This window comes from Bufo gargarizans, chromosome 3, assembly GCF_014858855.1.
Source record: "Bufo gargarizans isolate SCDJY-AF-19 chromosome 3, ASM1485885v1, whole genome shotgun sequence".
NCBI lineage: Eukaryota > Metazoa > Chordata > Amphibia > Anura > Bufonidae > Bufo > Bufo gargarizans.
Window position 1 is genome coordinate 383,573,280 of NC_058082.1, and position 25,939 is coordinate 383,599,218.

The following is a 25,939-nucleotide window of genomic DNA, read 5'->3' on the forward strand; positions in this document are numbered from 1 at the left end:
CAGTCTCTTTCCACTCACTATGCTATCCTAGACACGCCCCTACAGACGCAGGCAGTGGCACGCACAGACGCACAATGATTTAAATTACGTTTTTTCGAGATAACGAACCAAACATAGTAGACTGTATAGGCAGGCAAATATCATATTGGTACCTTGCTCTAAGTTGTATTCGAGTGCGAATGTAACTTATTTATATTGAGCCAAACACTATTAAAATCAGACTAATAGCGCTAATGTTCCATTCGAACGCGATCCAAACTTATAGTGGGGGACTAATTGGAAACTTGACTAATGTGAACAATTATTAGATTTAACAAATAAGAAAATAGAGCAGGATTCACTTTATTGGTTGGTTAGGTTCAATCTGGACAGTTGAAAGTTAAAATAGCAATGCTATTAATTTAAGTTAAAATAATAGCATTGCGTAAAGACCTTATTATTAGCAGGATTAACACAGATATCAATTCAACCTATTGGGTGAATCAAAAGTATTTACTAGCATTATTAGCATTGATAATCCAACTGCTATAATGCACTATTCATACATATAGTCATATATCCGTTCTATTTGTTAACCCCTTAGGGACTGGTCTGTTTATCACCATAAGGCTATTTTTGGCATATCGGAACAGTGTCACTTTAAGTGGAGATAACTTTAAAACGCTTTGATGTATTCAGGCCATTCTGAGAATTCCCCCCCCCCCCCTCACATATTGTACTTTATGATACTGTTAAAATGAAGTATAAATAATTTTATATATATATAAAATAATACCAAATTTAACAATAATTTTTTTTTTAATTAACAAATTTTCAAGTTTCAATTTCTTTACTTCTATAATACATATTAATGCCTCAATAAAATAGTTATTACTTTACATACCCAATATGTCCACTTAATTTTTTGATGATTTTGTGAATGATATATAATTTTTTAGCGTTGTTACAAGGCTTAGAAGTTTAGAAGCCAATCTTGAATTTTTCCCCAATTTTTACAAAACAAATTTTTAGGTACGAATTCAGTTCTGAAGTCACTTTGTGATTAGAGTTGAGCGAACACCTGGATGTTCGGGTTTGAGAAGTTCTGCCGAACTTCCCAGAAATGTTCGGGTTCGGGATCAGAACCCGACCCTAACTTCGTACCGAACCCCATTGAAGTCAATGGGGACCCAAACTTTTCGGTAGTAAAAAAGGGTGTAAAACAGCCCAGGAAAGGGCTAGAGGGCTGCAAAAGGCAGCAACATGTAGGTAAATCACCTGCAAAGAAATGTTGATAGGGAAATTAATAAAAATAAAAATAAAATAAATAAAAATTAACCAATATCAATTGGAGAGAGGACCCATAGCAGAGAATCTTGCTTCACGTCACCCACCACTGAAACAGTCCATTGTCAGATATTTAGGCCCAGCACCCAGGCAGAGGAGAGAGGTCCCATAACAGAGAATCTGGCTTCATGTCAGCAGAGAATCAGTCTGCGTGTCATAGCAGAGAATGCTTCATGTCAGCCACCACTGCAACAGTCCATTGGCATATATTTAGGCCCAGCACCCAGGCAGAGGAGATAGGTCCCGTAACAGAGAATCTGGCTTCATGTCAGCAGAGAATCAGGCTTCACGTCACCCAACACTATAACAGTCCATTGTCATATATTTAGGTAGTTAATGTCTAATCTGCACAAGGGATGGACAGGTCCTGTGGGATTTATGCCTGGTTCATTTTTATGAACGTCAGCTTGCCCGCATTGGCTGTAGACAGGTGGCTGCGTTTGTCTGTAATGACGCCTCCTGCCGTGCTGAATACACGCTCAGACAAAGCGCTGGCCGCCGGGCAGGCCTGCACCTCCAAGGCATAAAAGGCTAGCTCTGGCCACGTGGACAATTTAGAGACCCAGAAGTTGAATGGGGCCGAACCATCAGTCAGTACGTGGAGGGGTGTGCACACGTACTGTTCCACCATGTTAGTGAAATGTTGCCTCCTGCTAACACGTTGCGTATCAGGTGGTGGTGCAGTTAGCTGTGGCGTGTTGATAAAACTTTTCCACATCTCTGCCATGCTAACCCTGCCCTCAGAGGAGCTGGCCGTGACACAGCTGCCTTGGCGACCTCTTGCTCCTCCTCTGCCTTGCCCTTGGGCTTCCACTTGTTCCACTGTGACATTTGGGAATGCTCTCAGTAGCGCGTCTACCAACGTGCGCTTGTACTCGCGCATCTTCCTATCACGCTCCAGTGCAGGAAGTAAGGTCGGCACATTGTCTTTGTACCGTGGATCCAGCAGGGTGGCAACCCAGTAGTCCGCACACGTTAAAATGTGGTCAACTCTGCTGTCGTTGCGCAGGCACTGCAGCATGTAGTCGCTCATGTGTGCCAGGCTGCCCAGGGGTAAGGACAAGTTGTCCTCTGTAGGAGGCGTATCGTCATCGTCCTGCCTTTCCCCCCAGCCACGCACCAGTGATGGGCCCGAACTGCGTTGGGTACCACCCCGCTGTGACCATGCTTCATCCTCATCCTCGTCCTCCAGTAGTGGGTCCTGGCTGGCCACATTTGTACCTGGCCTCTGCTGTTGCAAAAAACCTCCCTCTGAGTCACTTCGAAGAGACTGGTCTGAAAGTGCTAAAAATGACCCCTCTTCCTCCTCCTCCTCCTCCTCCTGGGCCACCTCCTCTTACATCATCGCCCTAAGTGTTTTCTCAAGGAGACATAGAAGTGGTATTGTTACGCTGATAACGGCGTCATCGCCACTGGCCATGTTGGTGGAGTACTCGAAACAGCGCAACAGGGCACACAGGTCTCGCATGGAGGCCCAGTCATTGGTGGTGAAGTGGTGCTGTTCCGCAGTGCGACTGACCCGTGCATGCTGCAGCTGAAACTACACTATGGCCTGCTGCTGCTCGCACAGTCTGTCCAGCATGTGCAAGGTGGAGTTCCACCTGGTGGGCATGTTGCATGAGGCGGTGAGCGGGAAGGCCGAAGTTACGCTGTAGCGCAGACAGGCGAGCAGCGGCAGGATGTGAACGCCGGAAGCGCGAACAGACGGCCCGCACTCTATGCAGCAGCTCTGACATGTCGGGGTAGTTGTGAATGAACTTCTGCACCACCAAATTCAGCACATGCACCAAGCAAGGGATGTGCGTCAAACCGGCTAGTCCCAGAGCTGCAACGAGATTTCGCCCATTATTATTAGAACAGCATTGGGCCCCACCAAATATCGCTGTCAATTCTGGCGGCTACTGAGACCTGAGGTAGTTGGTTCACAAGGACGTGTGGCTGTGGCAGAATGGCCACGTCCTCTCCCAGCACCAGAGGGTCCACTAACACCACCACGACCATGTCCGCGTCCTTTACTAGATGTTTTCCTCATTGTTATCGTTCACCACAACAACAAAAATATTATTTGGCCCAATGTATTGAATTCAAATTCAGGCCTTTTTTTACAGACACCTAACACTATCTGGCTATCTATTTAGGTACCGTATTACACTAATACAGGCACAGCAGTAATGACAGATTTAGCTGAATATAAATTTGAGGCCTAATACTTAGGCGCTGGGTGACAGGTATACGTTTACAGACAGAATTAGACTGAGATATGCACAGTAGCGTGTGTGTCAAGTTATTCAGAATGACCCTATGTGCACCTTGAATCTGATATACCCTTTTAGGGATATATTTAAAGTAGGTCTGATACAGCAGAAACCACTAAATTCTGAAATTGCTAAGTTGGGAATTGTATTTCAACCCTGAACAAAAATATATCCTTTGCCAGACAGCAGACAGTATTACAATTAGCTAGCCACAGCTGAAACACCAGATTTAGGGAACTGCTATTTTGGCAATTGTATTTCACCCCTCAATAAAATAGCAAGCACAGCCAAGCCCCTGATGTAGGATATAGCCAACAAATAACCACACTATTGATGGTTAAATGCACTTGGTGGCAGCTTGTGCTGGCGCACCACAAGAGACAAAATGGCCGCCGATTACCCGAGAAAAAAGTGACTGAAAAACGCTCTGGGCAGCCTAAAAACAGTGAGCAATTCAATAGCAGCAGTTCAATCATCCACAGCTGCAGATCGATCACTGAATTAAGTCTTTTGGATAAGTTAAGCACTGCCTAATCTCGCCCTAACGCCGCAGCTGCAACCTCTCCCTACGCTAATCAGAGCTGCACTGTCCAATCACAGCCATGCCAATAGTAGGCATGGCTGTGACGGCCTCTTGGGGCAAGTAGTATGACGCTTGTTGATTGTCTGCTTTGTACCCTTTCAAAAAGTGCCAAGAAAGCGACGAACACCGAACCCGGACTTTTACGAAAATGTTCGGGTTCTGGTCCGTGTGTCACGGACACCCCAAAATTCGGTGCGAACCAAAACTATACGGTTCGGGTTCGCTCATCCCTATTTGTGAGGCTTACCTAATAGAAACCATGCAAAAAATGAGACCATTTTAAAAAACTACACCCCTCAAGGTATTTGAAACTGATTTTGAAAATATTGTTAACCCTTCCGGTGTCCCACAAGAATTAATTGAAAATAGAGATACAATATTTAAATTTCACTTTTTTGTAAGATTTACCATTTTATTTATTTATTTCCAGTTCCAAAGCAATGGTTAACAGTCAAACCAAACTCAATATTTATGGCCCTGATTCTGTAGTTTAAAGAAACACCCCATATGTGGTCGTAAAATGCTGTACGGGCACACGCCAGGGCGCAGAAGGAAAGGAATTGCATATGGTTTTTGGCAGGCACATTTTGCTGGACTGTTTTTTTTTTTTACACCGTGTCCCATTTGAAGCCCCCCTGATGCATCCCTAGAGTAGAAACTGGAAAAAATGGGCCCATTTTACAAACTACGGGATAGGGTGGCAGTATTGTTGGCAATAGTTTAGGGTACATATGTTTTTTGGTTGCTCTATATTAAACTTTTTGTGAGTCAAGTTAACAAAAAATAGCTGTTTTTGCACCGTTTTTATTTTTTGTTATTTAGAACATTCATCTGACAGGTTAGATCATGTGTTATTTTCATAGACTTGGTTGTCACGGATACCTAATAGGTATCATTTTTAATTTCTGAACTTTTTACACAATGATTTATTATTAGAAACCAAACAATCATGGTTTATTGTTTACATAGTCTGAGAGCCATAATTTGTTAATTTGTTTTGGCGATTACCTTGGTTAGGGTATTGTAATGCTGCAGAACCACAAGCAACCAGGCAAAGATCTGAACAAACGTGGATTTATGGAAAACACAGCAGTAAAGTCCAAGCCAGAAATCATACAGAAATAACGTAGACCAAATAATAACCTCTGTGGGAAAACGTCAGAGAAAAGCCAGACCAGGCTAAAGTTCATAAAGAAGAGTCTGTGAAACCAGGTACCTAAGGATGAGACGGTGAAGTATCCAAGGTCTGATCCGAGGCCACACACGGTGCAACTGTAGAGCAGAGACTAGGTTTCCAGAGGCATTCACTAGATGGAGACAAACTGAGTTCATGCATGGAACAAACTTAGTGAACCTGAAACAGCATACTCCCAGGTTGTAGAGACAACAGTGAGCACTGGTCAGCCAGGGAGATCACCTTTTAAACACCTTCTGGCCAATCACAGAGTTCTGCTTTTCAGAACCTCATAGGTCATGCGATGATCCTACTCATTAGCACCTGTGCATCAAATCCCTAATCAACTTTGAATTTGTGCACAGATGCTTTTCCTGCCAGTGACCGACGTAGCGCATAAGATGCACGCACACTCGGCCGCGCATTCCTTCACAAATAACCCCTCGGGCGTGCACGCGTACACCCAACACACTCGGCACGGGCACTGGATTGTGCCAGCATGGACGCCGGAACGGAACTCGCAGGAGACACCGGAGGCAGGACCGGCCGCAACGTATTGCCATCAGCCCGGCAATTCTGCCTCAGAGATCCCCGCGGCCCTCCCCTCCGGCGCCCATGCGGACGCCTCACCGTATCTGCCCGCAAGGGAACCAAAACCGCAGAGTCCCTTACAGGTATGATTTTTGCTGGATTTATTGGCACTTGAATTGGCTCTATACCTAATATGTATACTTTTTTTTCCACAGTATTTTTTAGCTTTTTTGTTTAAATTTATTTGGTGAGAAATACTTTATTTTGACATGAAACCTTTTTTTTTGATGGTTGACAAATACATTTTTTCAACTTTATTTTTAACTTAATTTTTTTTTACCACTTATTTACCACGTATTGGAATGCATTGGCTTTATGAGTAATACTTTGTGGATTACTCATACAGTTCCCGTGGCCTGTGAGATCCAGAGGGCTGGATCTCACAGGCTCATCACCGGAAGGCAGTGCAATGCCTTCCTTAGGCATCGTACTGCCAGTGCCTTCCATGCCATCTGGTACCCCCCACAGCCGCAAATCGCTGGTAAAGCAGCAAAATTAAGTAACAGGACAACATGCCCTACCGGTACGTCATGTGTCCTGAAGAGGTTAAGTCTACCAATACCTCCTATACCAAATTTGCCAAAGCTTGAATGCAAATGATAGAATCTTCATCGCATTGTGAATCCAACAGTATTGCTTAAAGTTACTGTGGCGAAACCAACCTCGCCACAGGGTTTTGGAGAGGCCTGTTTACCAGCCTCTTGCCTCAGGATTATGGCCCATACTAACTTTTAAACCCCTGAACCTATTCAAGTGAATTTTGGATAGGTTTGTCCCCAAGTTATAACGGTAAAATTCATGTAAGTTATATGTATGGTCAATGTAAACTCACAAAGTTGTAACAATTTATAATAAGTGTAACTTGTCAGCTTGGGAGTTAGTTGAGTGGATAGACAGAGTGGAGGAATATGCTGGGTGTGTTTCTATTGTCCCATTGTTCTATTGTGCCATTGTCCAATTGTGTGGTTAAATGGTGATGTCTGTCCTGTTGTCTCCACATGTGTATTGGCGATCTCCCTTTGTCCTGAGAGATAATTGGATTCCTCCTCGGTTATCTCCAAGGCAGAGAGGAGGAAAGTCTCCCTTCTGGGGCCCCTAGGGGCGTGAACGATTGGTTTCTGTGTATGTGTTGTAATATACTGATTGTTTATATTTCAAAACCCTGTGGGCAGTACTATGTTTTCTTGTTGGTAAATAAAAGAGGCTGTACGTAACGTACAGTCAGTTCCTTTTTTAACCCTCAAAGTGAAGTGTCGTCTGATTCTTGGGGGGAGGATTCAAGGTATGCTGTTACAGTTTGACTGCTAGGATCGTAAACCTATTCGTATGGTTTCCTATTCCACTGTCTACAGCATTCATATATTTGAAGAGGAGTTATCTGCTTCTTCGGTTCGGTGATGGGGGTGTCTGCCAGAGTGCTTGAAGACCTCAGGAAACGCTAGGAGCATCCAGCAACGGAGGTACTCAGTCGGGGTGCCAGGTGATCCGTTACAGTTACCTATTGCTTGTATTGTTATAGTTAACAAGTTACCACTGCATCTTATGGGTTAAATGTCCACCATCAGTATTAGTGACGATCACAGACATCAGACGCAGAAGTATAGCTATGTCATTAGGTGTGAAGCTGTTTGATTATGGCACAAATTAAAGTGGTTACATCACACTACAATGTCTGTAACATGTATGTATGGAGAGCAGACAAATATCTCTCATATGCACATCGCACCTCTAATTACGTGCTACACACTGTATATCCCACGCTATAAAACCCACACCAACCCCACCTCCCCCCCTTAAACACTTCATCACCACCTTAAACCCCCCTCCATCAACTCATCCCCCCCACCTCACTCACACTCAAACACACATACACAGTTTAGGAGAAGTAATGATCAACCTCCAGTATTTCAGTATTTGCTGGTTCATTTAGTGTTACCCAGGGTGCACCACGTGGAGGCGAACCAGCTGTACACCCCATACCGTACCGTCAATTCACTAGACAGGTACACCTCTCCTCAGATGGCTAATACACCATTCCTCATACACCACAAACATACATTTTAAATTCAATGAAATATTCTAACAGTAACCTAAAATCAAACATTTTACATTAATAGAACTAATTTTTGGCTTATTTTGGTGACATGATCACATTAATTACTAATACTTGTATTTCAATTTTTTGGCATTACATGTATACATGTTGTACAATGTCTATGATTGGACCTGGTCCCGTCACGCGTGCTGCACAGTCCGCAGTATTCGGTTTGAATTGTGGCACACACATGACCACCGGCACAAGAAAATAGTCATAGTGAATAATTGGTCCAACCATATGCTGGACCATGTCAATGGATGTTGTAGATCCGAGACAAAATAATGTCCCGGTACAATGCTGACATAACATCGCCAACACTCAGTAATGTACATGTTCTCTTATGAAAGTCTTTATTTATATTCGTCTCAAAATGTTTACTTTCTACATGGTTAGAAACGTAGCAAATAATTCCTTTTACATATATATATATATATATATATATATCAAATGTAACATATGTATGTCTGTGCCTCAAAATCTTCAAAAAAAACAACCATTGATTTCAATGAAACTTTGAACACAGATTCATTGTTAACAGGAAAGAATTGTTGTGGTGTTCTATGCTCTCTCGGACGTACTATCCCGAGACATACACAAATAAATTACAGTATGATAGCCAATACAAGCCTAACAGCAACACAACTGTTGTCTTATCAGTTAATACAAACTCGCTGGTCCTATCCCCGTTTGCAATAAGCACTGATCTCAAGTTTTGACCTGTTTTCAGCTCCTGAAATATTCAGTCATATTGATACTGAAAATACTATCTAATTCCCTATCTGTATTTAATCAATTCAAACTAACTAGTCCCTACTCTACACTGTACTTTATATAATAAACTGAGCCCTAACACTGCCTAAACTAACTAACTTTCTGAACTACCCTGCAAACTATCTAATTATTCAATTCCCTAATCCCTATCTATCTAATAAACTATAATTTATATCAATAAACAATTCAATTAACAGACTGAGAAACGCTCTTGCTCCTCTCACTCCAACAACTAAACCCACAAAATGGCAACCGGGCGGTGTCTTGAGTTATATAGTGAAGGGGCAGGCTACTAACCGATTGGTTGCTATGGATGTTGCTAAGGTGTGACAGGCCATTCCCATTGGCTATTCAAGCTAGGAGAGGGGAGGGTTGACGATTCTACTCTGTCAGTTTGAAAAAAAATATTAAAAAAATGCGATTTTATCGTTTATTTAAAATCGCATTTCGATTTTCATGGCCAGTGCTGAGGTAAATCTCCCGCCATTTATTTTTCTTTTGACATTTTAGCTTATTTTAACGCATGTCTAGTATACCAACTATATCCAACACTGTTTAATAAATTGTATGTAAAGAGAATTTTATGATTGAAAGATTCAAAACGCTATACTCGATATCGGAAAAAGAAATCGCCTTACTCGATAATTACGTAGTTGTCATTATCGCGTAATGCGATTGGAACCTTATTTTGGTGTTAAGCTAACTTTTGTGCAGCATGATTATACATACAAAGATAAATCGCCTTACTCGATAATTACGTAGTTGTCATTATCACGTAATGCGATTGTAACTTGTATTCCATATTCGTTAATTCTAGCCTAATATGGAGTATAGCAGGTCGAAGTTGAAATCGCCATGCGATTCCTTCGAGTTATATTAATTGCATGGCGATTTCAACTTGACCTGGTTTACTATGGTTGGCTTGGTAGAAATAGCGAATATGACGAATATATTCGTCATATTCCACAAAACGAAGATAACGAAGTTTTCTCCATCTTCGTTTTAGCTACCTATTCATCAACTTCGCTAATTCTAGCAATCATATAGGAAAGTTTACTATAGAGACAGCTAAGTTTAATTCGCTATGCGATTATAATAATGCTTTTTTAAGTAATAAATAGAATAATTATAATACCTGATAATTATTATAATTATTCTATTTATAAAAAAAGCAAAAGTAATATAATCGCATAGCGAATTAAACTTAGCTGTCTCTATAGTCAACTTTCCTGTATCATTGCTAGAATTAGCGAAGTTGACGAATAGGTAGCTAAAACGAAGATGGAGAAAACTTTGTTATCTTCGTTTTGTGGAATATGACGAATACATTCGTCATATTCGCTAATTCTACCAAGCCATTGAAGCCAACCATATAGTAAACCAGGTGTAAGTTGGAATCGCCATGCGATTAATATAACTCGAAGGAATCGCATGGCGATTTCAACTTAGAAGTAATGCTATATACCATATTAGTTAATTCTAGCCTAACATGGATTTTGAAGTTGAAATCGTAATTCGATTATTTTAAATTAAAATAATCGAATTGCGATTTCAATTTTATATTCCATATTAGGCTAGAATTACTGAATATGGAATATAGTACTGTTGAAATCGAAAGTCGATTATTATAACTTGAATTAATCGCATTGCTATTTCAATAGGAGAGTAGCCTTTAAAAGTTTAAATCGCAATACGCGATTATATAAATCGCAAAATAATCGCGATAAGTAGAATAATGACGAATATTCGATTTCGACGAATTTAAAACGAATATTCTATCGAATATTCACGAATTTCGTCGAAATCGAATATGGCACCTGCCGCTCATCACTATTATATATGTGGGACCGCTAAGCCTCACTTATGTACTGTACCCTTAATATTGCCCTCTAGTGTTGAGGAATGTTTTTTGCAATTCTCTAATTTATCTAGTAACCTGTTTGCATGTGAAGAATGGAAGCAAAAATACCCACTCCTCATAAAAACTCCCCGCCCTGGTGCAGGTATACATATACATATCTATACCTGCCACAGAGGGGGAGATCAAGGAAGATTCCTGGGTAATTTCACTGAAGGATACTGTGCAACTTAGGCCTCATGCACACAACAGTATTTTTTCACTCACGGTCCGCAAAAAAAGGGGTCCGTAGGTCCGTGATCCGTGACAGTTTTTTCATCCGTGGGTCTTCCTTGATTTTTGGAGGATCCACGGACATGAAAAAAAAGTCGTTTTGATGTCCACCTGGCCGCGCGGAGCCAAACGGATCCGTCCTGAATTACAATGCAAGTCAATGGGGACGGATCCGTTTGATGTTGACACAATATGGTGCCATTTCAAACGGATCCGTCCCCATTGACTTTCAATGTAAAGTCTGGAGTCCCTTTTATACCTAGTTTTCTCCAATCCGATGGTATATTTTAACTTGAAGCGTTCCCATCACCATGGGAACGCCTCTATGTTAGAATATACTGTCGGATATGAGTTAGATCGTGAAAACTCATTTCCGACAGTATATTCTAACACAGAGGCGTTCCCACGCTTCTAGTTAGAATATACTACAAACTGTGTACATGACTGCCCCCTGCTGCCTGGCAGCACCCGATCTCTTACAGGGGGCCGTGATCAGCACAATTAACCCCTCAGGTGCCCCACCTGAAGGGGTTAATTGTACTATCATATCCCTCTGTAAGAGATCAGGGCTGCCAGGCAGCAGGGGGCGGCAGACCCTCCCCCCCCAGTTTGAATATCATTGGTGGCCAGTGCGGCACCCCCCCTCCCTCCCTCTATTGTAATAATTTGTTGGTGGCCAGTGTGCGGCCTCCCCTCTCCCCCCCCCCCCCGATCATTGGTGGCAGCGGAGTTCCGATCGGAGTCCCAGTTTAATCGCTGGGGCTCCGATCGATAACCATGGCAACCAGGACGCTACTGCAGCCCTGGTTGCCATGGTTACTTAGCAATAGTACAATAGTAAAAGATTCATACTTACCTGGGAGCTGCGATGTCTGTGTCCGGCCGAGAGCTCCTCCTACTGGTAAGTGACAGTTCATTTAGCAATGCACCGCACAGACCTGTCACTTACCAGTAGGTGGAGCTCCTGGCCGGACACGAACATCGCAGCAGCCAGCAGGTAAGTATGAATCTTCTACTATTGTACTATTGCTAAGTAACCATGGCAACCAGGACTGCAGTAGCGTCCTGGTTGCCATGGTTACCGATTGGAGCCACAGCGATTAAACTGGGACTCCGATCGGAACTCCGCTGCCACCAATGATCGGGGGGGGGTGGATGGGAGGCCGCACACTGGGCACCAAGTTTGTTAATGCTATAGAGGGAGGGGGGACGATGGGGGGCACACACTGTGCCACCAACGAATTATTACGATAGAGGGAGGAAGGGGGGGGCAGGGGGGGCGCACACTGTGCCACCAACAAATTATTACAATAGAGGGAGGGAGGGAGGGAGGGAGGGGGGGGCCGCACTGGCCACCAATGATATTCAAACTGGGGAGGGGGTAAGTCTGCCCCCTGCTGCCTGGCAGCCCTGATCTCTTACAGGGGGATATGATAGTACAATTAACCCCTTCAGGTGCAGCACCTGAAGGGGTTAATTGTGCTGATCACGGCCCACTGTAAGAGATCGGGTGCTGCCAGGCAGCAGGGGGCAGTCTTTTACACAGTTTGTAGTGTATTCTAACTAGAAGCGTCCCCATCACCATGGGAACGCCTCTGTGTTAGAATATACTGTCGGATATGAGTTTTCACAAAGTGAAAACTTAGATCTGAAAAAGTTTTTATGCAGACGGATCTTTGGATCCGTCTGTATGAAAGTAACCTACGGCCACGGATCACGGACACGGATGCCAATCTTGTGTGCATCCGTGTTCTTTCACGGACCCATTGACTTGAATGGGTCCGTGAACCGTTGTCCGTCAAAAAAATAGGACAGGTCATATTTTTTTGACGGACAGGATTCCCCATATAACAATCAACAAAAATGTAGACTGGATCAACTATATTTACTATAATCAAGTTACAGGCAGATTCCATTATGACATTTCAAAACCGCATGCAGAAAGAGGTGGTGTCTGTAAGGTATTGACGGACCCCTCATCCTGCTGCACGTTCATACCCAACAACACCGGCCCTAATGGAAAGGTCACACTGGCAATAAAGAAACTTGAGGATTTATCAATCGAGCTCAAAAGAAATTTGGGTATCGATAACCCTTGGGATCAGTATTTTGGCTGGTTCACTGGCTGGTTCACTACCTGGAATAGCATTAGTTGCAACATGTATCATACCATGTGTACGGAAACTGATAATGAAAGGAGTATCAAATATGTCATTTTATGAGACTCTGCTGCCTAATCCTGAAGACAACTCACATGAAGGATATAGAAAATATCTGGCGGTATACAGGGAAAAGGGCAAGGGTAAGAACCATATTATCTAAGAAATTTGGTTCTAAGAGGGGATTGAAGGCAAATGTAACTCCATCTTGTCTTCTCTTACATGTACAGAATTGTTATTATCTCACCCACGCACTTCACATCCCCCCCACGAGTTAGGTTTCCTTATCTGTCTCAGGACAGATTCTGAGAATATCCCAGAACTAGAACAAACGTTCTTGCCTTATTCAGGGTCATTCGGCACAACTGCGTACATTCTTATAGTGACGTATTACATACCATAAAGGGATGTTCCGGTGGTATCTGTGTGACCACCAATGTTTATCTTTTGTGATTGGTTTAACGCTGTTGTTATGCAAACTTTTGTACTGCCTATATAAGGCCAAGCTATAGCATAATAAAATTAGAGTGTTTCTCAGTGATGTGTGTGTCTATTATTGCCAACTGAGAAACATCTCTTCTGATGTCAGTGTCTCAAACCAAGGTTGTTGTAGAGGTCCAGAAAGGTCCAAATCCTTTATGAATGAAGCAGGCGGCGCAGGCACGTGACGGCAGTAAGTGACACGCCAGCCGCCCGGCCTGCCTGCGTTGTACAGAAGCTGTTAGGGTGTAGGGTAATATTTGGAGTGAGGGGGCATGTTTAATCACTTTTAATTGAATGAGACATTTTATATTTGTATACTGGTGGGGGGGAATCTGTGGATGACAGTTTTATGGGGGACATCTGTGGATGGCACTGTTAAGGGGTGAGGGGTCTGTGGATGGCACTGTTATTGGCTGGGGGTCTGTGGATGGCACTGTTATGGGGTGGGGGGGTCTGTGGATTACACATAGAACAGTGCCATCCACAGATCCCCCATAACAGTGCCATCCACAGATCCCCCATAACAGTGCCATCCACAGATCCCCCCATAACAGTGCATCATCCACAGATCCCCCCATAACAGTGCATCATCCACAGATCCCCCCATAACAGTGCATCATCCACAGATCTCCCCCATAACAGTGCATCATCCACAGATCCCCATAACAGTGCATCAGCCACAGATCCCCCCATAACAGTGCATCAGCCACAGATCCCCCCATAACAGTGCATCAGCCACAGATCCCCCCCATAACAGTGCATCAGCCACAGATCCCCCCTTAACAGTGCATCAGCCACAGATCCCCCCATAACAGTGCATCAGCCACAGATCCCCCCTTAACAGTGCATCAGCCACAGACCCCCCCATAACAGTGCATCAGCCAAAGATCCCGCCATAACAGTGCATCATCCACAGATCCCTCCCATAACAGTGCATCATCCACAGACCACCATTAGTTCAAAAGCACACCTTTTTAGTTAAAAATATTTTTTTCTTATTTTCCTCCCCAAAAACCCAGGTGCGTCTTATAGGGTAAAAAATACAGCAATATAGTCTTATAGTATTTTTTTTTTATAGTGTATATTTTTTCGAAATCTGAAGTTCAGAAGAGACAAAAAAATTAGACTATAAAAAAGATGATAGCACTATATCAGCTAAATTGCAGTCTATATGTGTATTTTACGAATATTCGCTATATTGCTATAACTTTTTTTTTAGAATATTCGGCATAATCTAAAACAAAAATATATTGCAATATAGCGAATATTCGTAAAATACACATATTAGATATAGCAATAGCCAAACAATAGGAAAGTTGCCTTATACAGTTAAAAGAAAATCGTAATACGCAAATAATTAAATCGCATATTATTCACGATAAATAGAATAATGACGAATATTTGATTTCGACGAATGTAAGATGAATATTCAATTGAATATTCACAAAATCGAATATGGCCCCTCCCGATCACTATATAGTTGTTTAGTTAGGAATAGTTAGAGTCTAGTTTTATTTAGTTAAGTTAATGGGTTTTATGTAGATTAATTAGTGTATAGTGTTGCTGTTTTCTATTACAGGAGTGTTTGTTATACCTTAATTGTTGCCCTTTTTTTTGTGTTTTTATACCATTTTATAGATAAAGATTAATATTGCTGTGTGCACTGTAGTAGCCCAAAGGGGAGAATCATGGATGGTCAGTATGTCTCACTGAGAATGTATGCATCAGTGAGATAATACCCGGGAATCAGTACGACAGTAACATTAGGTTACTGGGAGGTTATCATTAAAGTGGATTTTGGGTCCGGGTTTTAGGAGTGGGTGGGACAGGTCACTCCCGTACTCCATTCATTTTTTTTTTTTATAAAGGTGTGGTTAAAAAGGCTGGGGAGATAAACTGTGGACAGGCGGTGTGAGGGTTCAGCATCTTCAGCCTGCATCACCTCACCCATATCAGCTGGGGTAAGTGCATTCTGCTGCCCAGAGGGTCCGGCATGCTCCTCCTCCTCCTCCTCTTCCAGTGAAGAGACCTCCACCACCACCTTTCTGGAAGGCCTGCAGTGGACGAAGAGAACGGGAACATCTATAATGACTAGTGATGAGTGAGCACCAAAGTATTCGGGTGTTCAGCCCGAACACATTGCTATATTCGTGTGCTCGGCCGAACACCCGAGTATAATGGAAGTCAACCAGGCACCCCCTGCCCGGAAGAGAAGAGGGTGTCTGGTTCATAAAAAAAGGTTATAAATTGATAGAAACCCCATCAAAATGGTTTGGGAACAGCATTAAGAGGATAAGCTGGGTGCATCTTAGACTCCTATTATGCACAACATACAATTGACAACCGCACAAAGGGTGTATGCCAAAAGCCAGGTATGTGCAAGCCATGAATCTAACCATGAGACAGATGACAGACTTAGTCAGCATACCTTACATTGAGATATTCCAAACCAGCTCTCATCTGACTGAGAACCAGTAAACCTCAAAGTTATTTAGCATCTGTTGGATGGCTTGGGTGGACCTGCACACCTAGATCAAAATCATTAGGGCGACAAAAAGTTTTCCAATTGTCCTAACTAATTTGCATAAACATGGACATATGGGAAAGACATGCAAATGAGCAGAAACAGCCTTGTTTTTCAGCTGTCATAAGACTATGAAAACCAATAGATGGCGCTATTGAGTTATGAACAGCGCCCTCTATTGTTTTCACAGTCTTATGACAAGACAAATATTCTTGTCAGAAGACTATGAAACCCACTTAATAGTGCCCTCTATTGGTTTCATAGTCTTCTGACAAGACTATTACACCGAGTCTTATGACAAGCTTATTAGTGTAGCCTTTTGCATGGAAAATTCACGATTAGAATATTCGCAATCTACTTGCAGGATAACAGACAGGATAATATTCTGGATCAACTTGCAGGATAACTGTCACGACCCTTGGTCATGGTCGTGACTCCTTGGGTGCCGCATGCTGTTGCCCGCGGTTTGGGAGTTCATCAACCGCAGCTGGGGCACTTAGTTGTTTGCCTCAGGTGCGGTTGCCGCGGACAACTAGTGTGCGTGCGGTTGCCCTTGGCAACGGGTTTTGTGTGAATGCCCGTTTGTATGTCTGTGTGCACTTTGTGTTGTTTGTTGTGCACGGGGTGATGTTTTATATGCACCTGGACTCCTCCCTTCACCTGCGGTTGTCCGCGGCAACATCTGGCGATGTTTGCATGCTGTGGAAGTGTCTCGGCCTGTTGGCTGTTCTGGAGGACACGGTTGCCACGCATGCCGTTGCCGTCGGAGACAGGTGAGTGAGGTTGTGTGCTTTCCCCTTTATGTGAGTTTCCCTTCTGTGTTGCTGGAAGGGTTAACTCCCTTCCCAGTGTGTGTGACTTCACTGGGTGTGTGCTGATCGTTGGGTGGGGCCTCTTGGCCTATAAAGCCTCAGTCCCTGGCTGGGCTCAGTAGGTTGCTCTCAGCCATGCTGGCTGGAGCAGCCTCCTGTCTCCTCCATCTGCCTGGTAGGGACCATCCTTCTGGTCATAAACCATTGTCAGTTAATACTATGTTTCACGGTGTTATCTAGGTGTGTGTGGGGGTATCTGGTTAGTGCAGCTTATGGTTTCCTGGTTTTCCGTGTAATGTCTGGTGTGTGCTGTGTCCTTTATGTTGCTGTGGACATCAGCACTTGTTCATGGGTTCCAGGTTTGTGTGTCTGTGGCAGGTAAGTGCAGGACTAGTCTCACTTACCTGTCATTTCCATATGTCTGTTGATGTTCCCCCTGTGTTGCTTGGCCGTTGAGACTCCTGCTCCTCCGTGTCTAGGAGAAGCAGGTCGTCTTACTCTGTCCCCTAGTTCAGGGCCGACTTGAGGGCTTGTAGGGACTCTTAGGTTCCAGCGTATGAGCCCTCCTACCACCAAGGTCGGCTCATACAGACAGGAGACAGGGTCAGCGTTAGGGACGCTATAGGAGGTGACCTGCTCCCTAACTCTGTGGTCCCGGCCAAGGGGTAACGCTACCATCTCCTGGCACCGCACGGCTGGGTGTTTCCCCCACAACCAGCCGTGACAATAACAGGGGGACTGGATGGACAAATGTCTTTTTTCGGCCTTATGTACTATGTTACACTAGGATGATATCTGACAGTGGGAAAGCTGGGTAATAATTCAGTGATAAAATCTGACACTGGGAAGGATGGGTAATAACTCGTGATCTACACTGAGTTGTTACCCAGCTTTTCCAGTGTCAGATATTATCACTCACTTAACACATAATTATTACATAATATTTGCTATATTGCTATATATTTATTTTTTAGAATATTACGAATATTCTAATAAATGAATATATAGCAATATATAGAATATTATGTAGTAAGTCAGTGATAATATCTGACACTGGAAAAGCTAGGTAATAACTCAGTGTAGATCGCAAGTTATTACCCAGCTTTCCCAGTGTTAGATTTTTTTATCACTGAATTTTTACCCAGCTTTCCCAGTGTCAGATATCATCCTAGTGTAGATCGCAAATATTCTAATCGCAAATTTTCCATGTAAAACGCTATACGAATAAGCATGATTCCTCCACACTATACGACGCTTGTCAGCGTGGGACCAGGTCTTGTTGTACCCCTGCTCCAACATGCACTGCAGGATAAAAATGCAAGCATTATAATCCCAAATTTTTTATTTTCATAAACTTTTTTTTTTGTGTTCAGATGATGACATTAAAGGGGTTCTCCAGGCTTTTTCTACTGATGACTTAGGTCATCAATATCAGATCGGCAGGTGTCCGACACCCAGCACCACCGCCAATCAGCTATTTGAGGAGATGGCACACGCAGTGTGCACATCCGTCTCCTGACACTCTTCCTGCCCGCTGCTGCTGTCCCATAGACATACAGCAGTGAGCAGGAAGAGAGAAGGGAGACAGCATGTGCGCACGCCATCTCCTCAAACAGCTGATCGGCGGGGGTGCCGGACCCCGCCGATCTGATATTGATGACCTATCCTGAGGATAGGTCATAAATAGAAAAAGCCTGGAGAACCCCTTTAACCTCATCATCTCAACACAAAAAAAATATAATTTTAGTGTTTGAAAGGGAAATATTAGATTTGAGGTTATCGTTATAACATCTGATTGTATTGAAATTGTATGTGTGTGGGGTATGAGCAATCGGATATTGGCCATCTGAGGAGAGGTATACCTGTCTAGTGAAGTGACGGTACAGTATGGGGTGTAGAGCTGGTTCGCCTCCCCGTGGTGCACCCTGGGTAACGCTAAATGAATCAGCAAAGACCAGCGGTCAAACATTACTTCTCCTGACCAACAGGACACAAATTAGAATCTATAGACTGTGTGTGAATGTGGGGGGGGGGGGGTGTCCGGGGATATATAGTGTGTGGGATATGGTGTGGGGTATATAGCGTGAAGCAGGAAAATGGATATGCAATGTGCATATGAGAGATATTTGTCTGCTATCCATACATACATGCTACAGACATAGTGGTGTGATGGCAGATCTAATGTTCCTAAATTTTCGTGATAGCAAAAATCATTACTAATATTTTTCGCTATACATAAAAAAATTCACATTTTATCTTGTTTGAGTAGATATTAAAGGGGTTCTCCGGGCTTTTAATATTTACAAGCATGTGATATGTAATACAGCATATTACAAGCATGTGATATGTAATACAGTGCTGTAATGTTGAATTACACACAGTGATCAGGAACTTTAACTCGACATCTGTAAAATTGCGACCATTTTCTTCCAGACTACTTCGAACCGAATGTTTGAAACCGCTCGCGAGATTAAGCCACACCTATATGTGCACATGAAAACACGAATATGTGCACGAATATAACCATCACAAATTAGCGAATATATCACGAATATTTGGCAAAATAGTCATGAAATATCTTAACCAGTACAGGACTGCCGCACGCTGGATTGTGTGATGGCGGCGGCCCAGTTATTCCTCCTGGATGCGCCGGCGCGTCCTCTCGCGAGATGCGAGATTTCCTGTGAACACGCACACACAGGCGTGCTGTCACGGCTGAGGATGGGGAATATCTTCAGCCATGCAATGCCAGAAGATGTTAGGCTGCTCGGCCAGGACGACAGGATTAGGGAGCAGGTCACCTCCTAAAGTGTCCTGAACCTGACCCTAACTCCTAGCTGCATGGGCCGACCTTTAAGGTAGGAGGACCCATGCTCAGGAACCTCGGATCCCTAACTCACCCTCTGATCGGTCCCTGGACTAGGAGTCAGGGTAAGACAGCCTGTTCCTTCTGGACACGGAGGAACAGGGATCTCACTGGCCAAGCTGCAGGGAAAAGGGGAACACTAACAGTCGTACGGATATGGCAGGTGAACTAAACTAGTTCCATCTACCTGCCACAGCCTTGCTGACTGGATCCCTGTGCTGGCAAACACATATCCACACACAGGAATCCAGATTCATAAGCTGCACCAAACAACAAAGGAACATCCCAACTGAACATCACATAGACATCACACATAAACATGACATAAACTTTATGTGACATAAATCTTATGACCACAAGGGTGGCCCCCACTGGCAGGTGGAAAACACAGGAGGCTGCTCCAGCTAAGCATGGCTGAAGCAACCCTCAGACATGTGCTACACACTGAGGCTTTATAGGCCCAAGTAGCCACACCTAACAAACACAACCAGAGCACACACACACTGGGAAGGGAGTTAACCCTTCCAGCACCAGGGAAGGGAAACACAAACTAAAAGGTTAAGTGTCCAACCCAAGAACACACTGCGACAGTTGCAGCAGGCAATGACATGGGTAGAAACCATGTCCTGGGAGTCAGCCCGAAGGCCGGGACACTGCCACCACATGTACACATACAACCAAACGTTGCCACGGGCAACCACAGTGAAGGGAAGATGTCAGTGCACACCAAACATAAAACAGAGTGCACACCAGACATACAAAAGTGCATACATACACGCACACAACTCCAAAGCAACCGCACACATACCTGTTGTCCGCGGCAACCACACCTGAGGCAAACAGCAAAATGCCTCCAGCTGCGGTTGACACAACAACCCAAACCGCGGGCAACTGTATGCGTCTCCCAAGGAGTCACGGCCATAAACATGGTCGTAACACGTGCGCGTTCACAGGATCGGCAGGTAAACGAGTCCATCTACAGCCTGCCAGCGGCGATCGTTCGTTGGCAGGTTGTAGATGCGGTTTTTTTAACTCCTAAAAGGTATATTAGACGCTGTTTTAATAACAGCATCTAATATAACTGCTACCTGGACCTCTGGTGGTCCCTTTTGCTTGGATCGACCACCAGAGGACACAGGCAGATCTGTAAAGTTGCACCAAGCACCACTACACTACAACCCCCGTCACTTATTAACCCCTTATTAACACCTGATCACCTCATATAGACTCCCTGATCACCCCCCTGTCATTGATCACCCCCCTGTAAGGCTCCATTCAGACGTCCGTATGTGTGTCACGGACGGTGTACAGGAAACAAGACAATGCAACATGCATATATGACTCACTGGATCCAAAGCTAAGGAACCAAAAGGGAGACCCCTGCACAAGACCTGGCACTTTCCCTGGCTGCTCAGCCTATGCAAAAATCCCAAAGGTAGATGGTTAAATATCCACGTACCTCGACTATATAACACCCGAACACCCTACAATAGTGAGGGGACACGACCACCGGCTCCCTACACCAGACACGGAGGGAGTCAGGGTCACCTGGGATCCAGCAAACAGAAAATAACAGATAAATGTACAGCACTTAACTTAGTAGCAGACTGGGAAATAGGATCAGCATGCACACACACTCCAGGAAGAAGTATAAGCCGCCCAGTAATGCATCATGGGGAGGAATTTAAAGGGAAGCAATCAGTCCAACTACATGACAGCTCAGAGAGGCTAACGAGATGAGGAACTGAACACCACAACAAAGAAACTCAAGGAGGAGGTTCTGAAAGGCTAATGTCAGAGCTTCTCAGCTGTCTGGTTGTGACAATGTGTTTTGCGGATCCGAAGATCCACGGATCCGCAAGACACATACGGACGTCTGAATGGAGCCTTACAGGGGGGTGATCACCCCATATAGACTCCCTGATCACCCCCCTGTCATTGATCACCCCCCTGTAAGGCTCTATTCAGAAGTCCGTATGTGTTTTGCAGATCCGCGGATCCGCAAAACACATACGGACGTCTGAATGGAGCCTTACAGGGGGGTGATCAATGACAGGGGGGTGATCACCCCATATAGACTCCCTGATCACCCCCCTGTCATTGATCACCCCCCTGTAAGGCAGAATATTTTTTTTTCTGATCACTGCAAAAACACCGTAAAATCGCTGCGGCGCTATAAAAAGATCACTTTTGAGGGGCATGGCGAGTTCATAGAAGATTTGTGGTTTTTTTGGCACAAGTTTGCGGAAATTGTTTTTTTTGTTTTTTCTTACAAAGTCTCATACTCCACTAACTTGTGACAAAAAATTTAATCTCACATGAACTCACCATACCCCTCACGGAATCCAAATTTATATTCCAGACTTCTTCTCACGCTTTAGGGCCCCTAAAATGCCAGGGCAGTATAAATACCCCACAAGTGACCCCATTTTGGAAAGAAGACACCCCAAAGTATTCCGTGAGGGGTATGGTTAGTTCATGTAAAATTTTATTTTTTGTCACAAGTTAGTCGAATATGAGACTTTGTAAAAAAAAAAAAAAAAAATCATTTTCCATTAACTTGTGACAAAAAATAAAAACTTCCATGAACTCACTATGCCAATCAGCGAATACCTTAGGGTGTCTAATTTCCAAAATGGGGTCATTTGTGGGGTGTTTCTACTGACTGGGCATTGTAGAACCTCAGGAAACATGACAGGTGCTCAGAAAGTCAGAGCTGCTTCAAAATGCGGAAATTCACATTTTTGCACCATAGTTTGTAAACGCTATAACTTTTACCCAAACCAATAAATATACACTTATTGCATTTTTTTTATCAAAGACATGTAGAACAATAAATTTAGAGAACAATTTATATAGAAATGTAGTTTTAATTGAAAAATGTTACAACCGAAAGTGAAAAATGACTTTTTTGCTAAAATTTCGGTCAATTTCGATTAATATAAAAAAAAATGTAAAAATGTCAGCAGCAATGAAATACCACCAAATGAAAGCTCTATTAATAAGAAGAAAAGGAGGTAAAATTCATTTGGGTGGTAAGTTGTATGACTGAGCAATAAAAGGTGAAAGTATTGTAGTACAGAATTGTAAAAAGTGGTCTGGTCATTAAGGGGGTTTAAGCTAGGGGGGCTGAGGTGGTTAAATTCGAATATGGCACCTGCTGCTCATCACTAATGTAAGGTGATAAAAAATGGCTTTTTTTTACCTTTTTTTTTTATGTTGTCTATGAGACTGGGTGGATCATGTGACATATTCATAGAGCTGGTCGTTACGGATGCGGTGATACCTAATATGTGTGTTTTTTTCTTTTTCTTTTCTATTATTTATTATAAAATCAGGGGAAAGGGGCGTTTTCTCCTTTTTTGAACTTGAAACTCTTTTTTTTGTGAAAACACTTTCTTTTAAACTTTATTTTTAAACTTTATTTTTGTCCCACTCTGGGACTTTTGGAGGTCTGTATACATCTGTAGTGTAATGCATTGCCTGTTAGTGTATACACTAACAGGTTGCCTAGGAGACTCATGCCTAAGGCTGGATCACACAAACATCCTAAGAGCATTCGCTGATATAACCATATCACGTTGTTTAACCTACTTTGTGGTATACCTTGTGGTATATAATCTGGGTGTTTATGAGACACAGCATTTGACCTGGTATCCGATATGTGCTTACTAGCCTTGTGGGGATACATAGCAGTCCAGTACAGTGAATGCCCTTTGCTTCTCTGTATACTTTTTCTATCTTGCCTTTTTTCTACATATTTCAATATATAATACAATTGATATGATTTTGGATATATTATCTCCACTGGCTTTTTTGTTATGACATTGTATGTTATTCCAGGTGGAATGCTGTGCTGTCAATTATAGACAGAGATTTTTTGTAGACTCATAAGTATTATATATATATATATATTTCTAGGTAATATCTCATATATGGATTTTAGAAAACGTGACAAGGATTGGTTGTCACAATTGGGAACGTTTTTTGGAGATAAATCGGCACAAGATACAGAGAAATGTGATAGTAAGGAGTTGAAGCATAAGATCAGAGAGTCACTTAGGAGACGAACAAAGTTGTGGTGGAATAAAGCTGCATTAGAAAACTACCTCAATAAGAGTATTGTGCCACGGGGGCTGCGTGTTCAGATATTCCCAACTTTAGAAGGGGAAGTCCCCACCTTTATGAGTAGGTGGGAAGATACTTTGACCAAGTGCTCACAGACTCTGATTTAGTTATTGATTGGGGCAGATCGTAGAGCAGTGGAGACTGTGGAGAAGGACATTGACAGCCATAAGGAGAATATCCAACAGCTCCTTGCCAAGGAGGAATTGGAGGGGTTTGATAAAAGCCTGGAAGAAGATCTGGCTAAGTGGGAAAGAGAAATACAATCTATTAAATCCAAGCAATTTCAGAGAGATTTGAGCGATTACCAACAAAACAAAGAATTTAGGTGGCAGAGAAACAGTACGAGACCAGAATCATGCTCACGTTCCCAATCCATAACATCATCAATATCAGAGGAGGAATGTGGAGCACCTTTTTTAGATGGGAGCTCGGCCACCGGACGAGGACCAGATTTGGAAAAGGCAGGCTACAACCTGCGTACCCCTGCACAAAAGAGGAAATACAGAAACGGGAATGGCAGAGATCAACGAATTAAAGGTAATCAACCTGTATGATATTCAGCTAACTTTACCTCAACAACAGGTGTGTTACAGAAGGTTTTATCCTTCTCTCCAACAGGCAAATTTGATTTCTTCAAAACCATTAAAGATTTTGAGCTATTTGCCCGTAGACTCCTTTAAAACATTTTTTAAATATTTTGGTCTTGTTCAAGAGACGGCCCTCCTAACATCACTGTGAGAGGCAAGCTTTAAGTGACTTGGAGTCCCTATTGGAGGACCAGTTTGAAATTAAGACCAGCAGACTTCCCGTACACCTGCACCGGCTCTCACGGTCATTCATCCCCCCAAATCCTTGTGTCCGGCTGTGGATGTCTTTGTTAACCACTTCAGCCCCGCTAGGTGAAACCCCCTTCATGACCAGGCCACTTTTTACACTTCGGCACTACACTCCTTTCACCGTTTATCGCTCGGTCATGCAACTTACCACCCAAATGAATTTTACCTTGTTTTCTTCTCACTAATGGAGCTTTCATTTGGTGGTATTTTATTGCTGCTGACATTTTTACTTTTTTTGTTATTAATCAAAATATAACGATTTTTTTGCAAAAAAATGACATTTTTCAATTTCAGCTGTGAAATTTTGCAAAAAAAACGACATCCATATATAAATTTTTCGCTAAATTTATAGTTCTACATGTCTTTGATAAAAAAAAAATGTTTGGGCAAAAAAAAAAATGGTTTGGGTAAAAGTTATAGCATTTACAAACTATGGTACAAAAATGTGAATTTCCGCTTTTTGAAACAGCTCTGACTTTCTGAGCACCTGTCATGTTTCCTGAGGTTCTACAATGCCCAAACAGTAGAAAACCCCCACAAATGACCCCATTTCGGAAAGTAGACACCCTAAGGTATTCGCTGATGGGCATAGTGAGTTCATAGAACTTTTTATTTTTTGTCACAAGTTAGCGGAAAATGATGATGATTTTTTATTTTTTATTTTTTCTTACAAAGTCTCATTTTCCACTAACTTGCGACAAAAAATAAAAAATTCTAGGAACTCGCCATGCCCCTCACAGAATACCTTGGGGTGTCTTCTTTCCAAAATGGGGTCACTTGTGGGGTAGTTATACTGCCCTGGCAATTTAGGGGCCCAAATGTGTGAGAAGAACTTTGCAATCAAAATGTGTAAAAAATGACCGGTGAAATCCGAAAGGTGCACTTTGGAATATGCGCCCCTTTGCCCACCTTGGCAGCAAAAAAGTGTCACACATGTGGTATCGCCGTACTCAGGAGAAGTTGGGGAATGTGTTTTGGGGTGTCATTTTACATATACCCATGCTGGGTGAGAGAAATATCTTGGCAAAAGACAACTTTTCCCATTTTTTTATACAAAGTTGGCATTTGACCAAGATATTTTTCTCACCCAGCATGGGTATATGTAAAATGACACCCCAAAACACATTCCCCAACTTCTCCTGAGTACGGCGATACCAGATGTGTCACACTTTTTTGCTGCCAAGGTGGGCAAAGGGGCACAT